At 41.8% G+C, this 9,053-nt stretch overlaps 1 pseudogene; it reads left to right on the forward strand.

Annotated features, from left to right (window-relative positions):
- The first annotated feature begins 687 nt into the window (after window positions 1–687).
- LOC112325311 (uncharacterized) lies at window positions 688–6,229 on the forward strand (annotated as a pseudogene).
- The last annotated feature ends 2,824 nt before the right edge of the window (window positions 6,230–9,053 follow it).

Below are 9,053 nucleotides of genomic sequence, written 5' to 3' on the forward strand. Positions count from 1 at the left end.
ATGCATGTCCAACCCCCTTTGATAGAAACGGAGATGGTGAGCTTGTTTGCCAATACCTTCAAAGCACCTTATTATGAGCACCTAATGGGTAGCTCCTCTCAACATTTCTATGATGCGGTACGCATAGCTGAGAGGATAGAACAGGGGATTAAAGCTGGGCGAATAGCAATGCCAGCGGAAAAGAAGGGCTTTATTGGAAGAAAGAGAGAAGGCGATGTTAACAATCTGGAAGATGGGTATAAGGGCAAGAAAGTAGATTCCCACAATCCACAAGTACCTACCTCTCCATTCTCATGCATAAACTTTAACCAATCTTTTTCCCCTAATCGAACAAATAACCAATCAAACTACCAAAATCACTACCAAAGACCCCATACGAGATACCCTTCAGAACAACTGCCACCGTTACCCATGCCTTTGAAGGACATGTATGCCAAATTGTTGAGCATTGGGCACATAGCTCCTATCCCTACACTACCATTACAACCACCATTCCCAATTTGGTACAAGCCCGAGTTAACTTGTGAATACCATGCGGGTAATCCCGGGCATGGGATTGAAACCTGTTACGCTTTCAAGAAAAGATTGCTGGAGCTTATTAAGATAGGATGGGTATCCTTTGAAGACAAGCCCAATGTTAATTCAAACCCGTTGCCTAAACATGCCTCAAGTAGTAGTGGAATAGGCATGATAGAAGTTGGAAATCAATGCAAGGTGTTGAAGGTGTCTATGGAAAAGATATACTACATGTTAGTACGATCAGGATTTCTAGAGGCAAATATGGAAGGCCATTCGGAGGGAGGTAGTTATTGTGAGTTCCATGGAAGAGATGGACACTATATTGAGGATTGCATCGAGTTTGGCGAAAAGATTGCAAAAATATTAAAAATGGGGCAATTGAGAATTGAACCCATGGAGAACAGGGGTGAGGTGAGTATGATGGAAGGACAGATGGAGATGACAGGAGTATGCAGGGTCCAACAAACAGCTAATGGTCCCCCAAGGCTAATCTTGGTTAAACCGTCCTACACAAAAGGGAATCACAATGCCATGCCTTATAATTATGGTTATGCCTCCAACGTTCAAGCTCCTCTTCCTTTGTTCCAGACTGAGATAAGTGGGCTGACCAGGAGTGGTCGTTGCTTTACTTCCGAGGAGTTGAGGAAGGAAAAGGGTAAAGAAGTGGTAGATCTTGACAAAGCACTAGAAGTTAATAAGCCAGTAACAGAAGAGGAGTCGAATGAATTCCTGAAGTTGATCAAGCATAGTGAATATTGCATAGTAGATCAACTAAAGAAGACTCCAGCTAGGATCTCCCTTATGTCCCTGATACTCAGCTCTGAGCCGCATCGAAACGCCTTGCAGAAGGTATTGAATGAGGCATATGTACCCCAAGACATTGAACATAAAACCATGGAGCATCTAGTGGGAAGGATCCATGCAACTAATTACCTGTACTTCACGGCTGATGAGCTTGATGCTGAAGGTACCGGACATAACAAGCCCTTATACATTACGGTTAGGTGTAAGGATTGCCTCATAGGAAAAGTACTCATTGATAATGGCTCAGCCCTTAACGTGTTGCCAAAGCACATGCTGGAAGAAATGCCGATCGATGAATCCCATATAAAGCCAAGTACTATGATGGCCAGAGCGTATGATGGCTCGCCTAGGCCAATAATTGGGACTTTAGAAGTGGAGCTATATGTGGGACCATAAATGTTCCTAGTAACACTTCAGGTTATGGATATCCACCCTTCCTATAGTCTGTTGTTAGGAAGACCTTGGATTCATGCAGCTGGGGCAGTAGCTTCGTCATTGCATCAATGCTTGAAGTATATCATGAATGGGATGTTGGTAACTGTCAAGGCTGAGGAGACAGTATCCATGATAAAGAATGTAGCTGTGCCTTTTATCGAAGTGGGTGATTGCAAGGGTAACAATATCCATGCCTTTGAAATTGTGAACGCTGACTGGGTGCCGGAGAACACAGTGCTAAGAAGGCCAAGGATCTCAGAAGCAGCAAGGATGGCAAGTCTATGCTTTTTGAACCGCGGGATCCCATTTCAGTATAACTTTATTATCAGGATACCAGAAGGGGTTAATCTGGCAAGGATGAAAAGTGCTGCTCAAAAATTTGGGTTAGGGTACCAACCTAACCAAAAGGATTATCGGTGGGCTGCTGGTCGGAGAAGGGCAAGAAGGATGGCTAGAATTAAAGGAAGAGAGCTTGATGAAGAAAAGCTAGAAATCCCTCCCCTTAGCGTGTCATTCCCAAAAGCTGCATACATAATGCAAAATGATAAAGAAGCCGAAAGCCTTGATCAAGAGCTGTCAAACATGAGCATAAATACCTTGGGGGAAAACAAGGTGGAAGAAGATGACATGAAGACAGTAGCAAGAAAGGGAGATGAAGCACTCCCACAACTGACGGTCTACACCATAGAAGAGGTCTCCGCCAAGACCTTTGTGCGCAAGTTGGCTCAAGACGAGAAGTTTCAGAATTGGGTGACCCAAGAAGCTCCAGTGGTTTTCAAAATGTAAACCAATTTTGTTTGTCTTAACATGCTTTTGTCATTGCTTTGTTTGGTTTTCTTTTGTCATTGCTTTGTTTGGTTTTCATTTATTTTTGCTAGTCGATAATCAAGGCTCAATTGTCGGTTAGACTTTATGTTTGTCATGGAGCCCACTTTTTCTTTAAATAAATTGTGAGATCATGCACTTTTCATAAATTGCCTTCTTTTTTATGCATTTACACCAAACACTTCCCGCTTTCAGGAATCCTGAAAGCGGATCTCCAACAACATCACATATATTTAGCATCAAGAATAAATGGCCAAACTTGAACGAGCATGTGATAGCTATGGAAGAAGAAGAATGGGATGAAAGCAATATTAGTGAATTCACCAGGCTAGTAAAACAACAGGAACAGACTTGGAAGCCTATCGCCGAGGAACTCGAAACCATCAATGTGGGTAGTGATCAGCTCAAGAAAGAGTTGAAAATAGGTACCTTAGTTACTTCTGAACAAAGGACAAAAATGATCGCCCTGTTACAAGAATATGCAGATGTCTTTGCTTGGTCTTATGAAGATATGCCTGGTTTGGATACAAATATTGTAGTACACAAGATACCGTTGGAAGAAGGCTGTAAGCCAATCAAGCAGAAGCTGAGGAGGGCCCACCCGGATGTCTGGATCAAGGTCAAGGCAGAACTCGAGAAGCAATGGGATGCTGGCTTTCTAGAAGTAGTTAGATATCCACAATGGGTATCTAACATTGTTGTGGTACCTAAGAAGGAGGGGAAGATTAGAGTATGCGTGGATTTTCGGAATTTGAATAAAGCTAGCCCCAAGGATGATTTTCCTCTACCACACATAGATGTTTTAGTGGACAATGCTGCCCGGAGTTCCACATATTCCTTTATGGATGGTTTTTCAGGATACAACCAGATAAAAATGGCTCCGGAGGATAAGACGAAAACAACTTTTGTCACACCGTGGGGGACATTCTGCTATAAGGTCATGCCATTTGGATTGAAGAATGCAGGAGCAACCTATCAAAGAGCAATGGTGACTTTGTTCCACGACATGATGCACAAGGAAATTGAGGTGTATGTAGACGACATGATTGCCAAGTCTAAAAGAGGAGAGGATCATGTTGAAGTTTTGAGGAAGTTGTTTGAGAGATTGAGGAAGTATGAATTAAGGCTCAATCCTGCCAAATGTTCATTTGGAGTTAAATCGGGTAAGCTGTTAGGATTTGTGGTAAGTGATAGAGGTATAGAGGTGGATCCAGATAAAGTAAGGGCCATCCAAGCTATGTCATCCCCTAAGACAGAGAAGGAAGTAAGAGGATTCTTGGGAAGGATAAACTACATTGCTCGGTTCATAGCTCAGTTAACAACGACGTGTGAACCAATATTCTGACTACTAAGGAAAAAGAATCCTGGAACCTGGAATGAGGAGTGTGAGGAGGCATTCAATAAAATCAAGCATTATTTACAAAATCCACCTTTACTGGTTCCTCCGGTATCAGGAAAACCTCTAGTACTATATCTAACAGTAACTGAAGCAGCCATGGGATGTGTATTGGGTCAGCATGATGAAACCGGAAGGAAGGAAAGAGCTATTTATTACTTAAGTAAGAAATTCACTGAATGTGAGTCTAGATACACGGAGATAGAAAGGCTTTGTTGTGCGTTGGTGTGGGCAGCAAAGAGGTTACGGCATTATATGTTATACTATACCACTTGGTTGTTTTCAAAAGTGGATCCTCTGAGGTATATTTGTAACAAGCCATTTCTCTCAAGTCGAATTGCAAGGTGGCAAGTTCTATTGGCAGAATATGACATAGTATACATGACAAGGAAAGCCGTAAAAGGAAGTGCAATCGCGGACCATCTGGCTGATAATGCTGTTGAAGATTACGAACCCTTGGATTTTGACTTCCCTGATGAAGATATATTGTCAATAGAGAAAGAAGAAGAGCAGACAGATTGGTGGACAATGTTTTTTGATGGTGCAGTGAACGTATATGGTAACGGGGCCGGTGCGGTAATAATCTCTCCTGATAAGAAACAGTATCCAGTTTCGGGTAAACTACATTTCGAGTGCACCAACAATACAGCTGAGTATGAAGCTTGTATCATTGGTCTAGAAGCGGCATTAGAGCTGAAGATAAAGAAGTTAGATGTGTACGGAGATTCAATGTTGATTATCTGTCAGGTTAAGGGGGAATGGCAGACCAAAGAGGAAAAGTTGAGGCCGTACCAGGAATACCTGTCCACGCTAGCGAAGGAATTTGAAGAAATTAGATTCACCCATCTGGGAAGAGAGGGGAACCATTTTGCAGATGCTTTGGCCACGCTAGCTGCTATGACTACCATTGATCTCAAGTGCAAGGTACAACCGGTACACATTGACATTAGAAATGACCCAGCTCACTGTTGCTTAGTTGAAGGAGAGATAGACGGACAGCCTTGGTATTATGATATCAAGAACCTTGTGCAAAATCAGGAATATCCGGTGGGAGCCTCCAAAACGGATAAGAAAACCTTGAGAAGGTTGGCTACAGACTTCTATTTAGATGGAGATATTCTGTACAAAAGATCATTTGATGGAACCTTGCTAAGGTGTTTGAATGAGGCAGATGCTAGAAAGGCATTACGGGAGGTCCATGAGGGGATTTGCTCAACCCATGCTAGCGGGCATATGATAGCAAGGAAAATCCAAAGGGCTGGTTATTTTTGGATGACACTAGAGAAAGACTGTATCGACTATGTCAGGAAATGTCATAAATGTCAAGTTTACAGTGACAAGGTCAATATGCCACCAGCTCCTCTATTTAATCTGATATCTCCTTGGCCATTTGCAATGTGGGGAATCGACGTGATCGGACCTGTTAACCCAAAAGCTAGCAACGGTCATAGATTCATCCTTGTGGCTATTGACTACTTCACCAAATGGGTGGAAGCTAATTCGTATGCCCATGTAACACAGAAGGTAGTGAAGAGGTTCATAGAAAAGGATTTGATTTGTCGATATGGTCCTCCGGAAAAGATAGTGACAGATAATGCACAGAATTTCAATGGCAAAATGATAGTGGAGTTGTGTACCAAGTGGAAGATCAAGCATTCAAACTCTTCGCCATACCGACCAAAGATGAATGGCGCAGTAGAAGCCGCCAACAAGAACATCAAGAAGATTATTCAGAAAATGGTAGTCACATATAGAGATTGGCATGAGATGTTGTCGTTCGCTCTTCACGCATACCGCACTACAGTTAGGACCTCGACAGGAACCACTCCATATTCTTTGGTGTACGGTATGGAAGCAGTGATGCCTTTGGAAGTAGAAATCCCGTCGTTAAGAGTATTGATGGACTCCGAATTAGAAGAGGCCGAGTGGGCCAAAGTGAGATATGAGCAACTGAACCTGATCAGTGAAAAGAGGATGGCCGCAATATGTCATCACCAACTGTACCAGAAACGAATGGCCAAGGCATATGATAAGAAGGTTAGACCGCGGTTGTTTCAAGAAGGGGATCTAGTATTGAAGAAAATATTGTCACTACCTGGAGACGATCAAAGCAAATGGGCACCGAATTACGAAGGTCCTTACATAGTAAAGAAGGCATTCTCAGGAGGAGCACTGAAGTTGGCTAGAATGGATGGAGAAGACCTAGCTCGACCTGTGAATTCTGACTCTGTAAAAAGATATTATGCTTGATGTAGGCTCTTAAATCAATAAAGCAAAGTTTGGCCATTGACTTCTTTCTCTTTTGCATTGATCTCACAACAGTCATTTTTGCATTAATCCCAACAGTGCATGTCTTGTGTTATCTCATTTAAAAAGTTTAGCATCGGCTGAACGAATTTCTTCTCTCTATAAAAGCCTAGACTAGAATCACACCCCTACACTGGGGGGCAATAAGAGATATTTTCATGTGCGAAAGCCTATAGATTTTAAAAAAAAACCAAGCTAAAACATTTGACAAAAGCATGACAAAGAGGCAATGACAAGTCATACATTTTGGGAAAAAGACTACTTGAAGAAAGTCAGAGACAACACGAGAGATGAATCCAGCATACGACTTCAAAAGCAAGCTCAAGCAAGAGGGAGTCTCACGAACTAGAAGAAGAGGATGGGGGCCTATGTTTCAAAACCAGGTACGAATGCATGCATGGCATATAATCATAAATCATTGCATATATGCTTTCTCAATCATTACAGGAGGAGTTCTTAATACATTCCAGCAAGATTGGAGACGAATAAAGAATCATGGTGGGTAATAGCAAAGAATTACGGCAAGCTCAAGCAAGAGGGAGTCTCACGAACTAGAAGAAGAAGATGGGGGCCTATGTTTCAAAACCAGCAAGATTGGAGACGAAGAAAGAATTATGGTGGGTAATAGCAAAGAATTACGGTTTCGAACCGTAGTGGATTCTGGAACAACAAGAAGAACAAGAAAAAGAGAGAAAATGAAAAGTTTTGAACCCTGCCATCAGGAAGAACGACCTCGTATTACCTGTTGAAAAAGGAATCGCAGATGGGATTCCAAGTTGATTAAAGGAGATCGCCAGAAGGGATCTCGTGGTTCGTTATTTGGAGGTCGCCAGATGGGACCTCGTTTTTCATTGAATAAAAGGAATCGCCAGATGGGATTCCCAGTTGACTAAAGGAGATCGCCAGAAGGGATCTCGTGTTTCATTATTTGGAGGTCGCCAGATGGGACCTCGTTTTTCATGAATAAAAGGAATCGCCAGATGGGATTCCAAGTTGATTAAAGGAGATCGCCAGAAGGGATCTCGTGTTTCACTATTTGGAGGTCGCCAGATGGGACCTCGGTTTTCATGAATAAAAGGAATCGCCAGATGGGATTCCAAGTTGATTTAAGGAGATCGCCAGAAGGGATCTCGTGTTTTGCTATTTGGAGGTCGCCAGATGGGACCTCGTTTTTCATTGAATAAAAGGAATCGCCAGATGGGATTCCAAGTTGACTAAAGGAGATCGCCAGAAGGGATCTCGTGTTTTGCTATTTGGAGGTCGCCAGATGGGACCTCATTTTACCTGTTGAGATAAAAGGAATCGCCAGATGGGATTCCAAGTTGACTAAAGGAGATCGCCAGAAGGGATCTCGTGTTTTGATATTTGGAGGTCGCCACATGGGACCTCGGTTTTCATGAATAAAAGGAATCGCCAGATGGGATTCCAAGTTGATTTAAGGAGATCGCCAGAAGGGATCTCGTGTTTTGCTATTTGGAGGTCGCCAGATGGGACCTCGTTTTTCATTGAATAAAAGGAATCGCCAGATGGGATTCCAAGTTGACTAAAGGAGATCGCCAGAAGGGATCTCGTGTTTTGCTATTTGGAGGTCGCCAGATGGGACCTCATTTTACCTGTTGAGATAAAAGGAATCGCCAGATGGGATTCCAAGTTGACTAAAGGAGATCGCCAGAAGGGATCTCGTGTTTTGATATTTGGAGGTCGCCACATGGGACCTCATATTTCGTTTGAATAAAAGGAATCGCCAGATGGGATTCCAGGTCGATTAAAGGAGATCGCCAGAAGGGATCTCGTATTTCGCTATTTGGAGGTCGTCAGAAGGGACCTCATATTTCAACATTGGTTACAAGGAATCGCCAGATGGGATTCTAAGATTTTTTGTTAAAGGAGATCGTTAGAAGGGATCTCGTATTTCAATATTGGTTTAAAGGGAATTGCCAGACGGGATTCCAAGTTAAGTAAGCAATAATTATAGATTTTGGTTTAGAGAGATCGCCAGAAGGGATCTCAAGATGATAAATTTTGATCATAGTTTTTGAAGTTAAGGAGGATTGCTGTAAAAAACAAGTTTCAGGTCAATCAAGCTTCAACCAGATCAGTTTTGGGAGTTCCGTTTAGGGTTTATCTTTATAAAACTTACTGCGCAAAACCTCTGCTCCGTAAGCATTATAAAGAGGGGGCATCTGTTGTAACCCATTTTTGGGTCCCCACAAAATATATATAAAAATATGTATATAGCCAAAGGAGGTTAAGAAAAAATAACAGGAGGCAGAAGCGCTCAGAAAATGGTTGGAAAATCAATCAATAAGGTTAAAAATACAAAGATTGGATTTTTGACAGTATATTCTTGAAGGAGGAGAGCCCTGTTGAGAAGGAAAATTTGAAATTTGAGGAGAAAAGCCCAAATTTGGATGTTTATGGACTTAATTTGATTTTTAAATGAATTTATAGAGGATTTGATTGCATGAAAAATTGTTTTTTAAGTCAATTTGGGCTTTAATTAGAAGAAATTTAAGTTCTGGGGCCAAAATATATTTTTTAGGAATTTATTAGGTCAAATCAGGGGCTTAATTGCATAAATATTGAAGTTTAAGGGCCAATTAGGGACTTAATTGAGAAAATCAGAAACCAGGGACCAATTTGGAAAAACCGGGTAAATAGAGGGGGCTGTTTTACTTTGGTTCAGGGGCCTAATTGAAGAAATTAGAAGTTTTTTGGTCAATTAAGGGCTCAATTGCATAAATCAGAGACCAATGACTAAAATGAA

Source organism: Populus trichocarpa, chromosome 1 (assembly GCF_000002775.5).
Source record: "Populus trichocarpa isolate Nisqually-1 chromosome 1, P.trichocarpa_v4.1, whole genome shotgun sequence".
NCBI classification, from domain to species: domain Eukaryota; kingdom Viridiplantae; phylum Streptophyta; class Magnoliopsida; order Malpighiales; family Salicaceae; genus Populus; species Populus trichocarpa.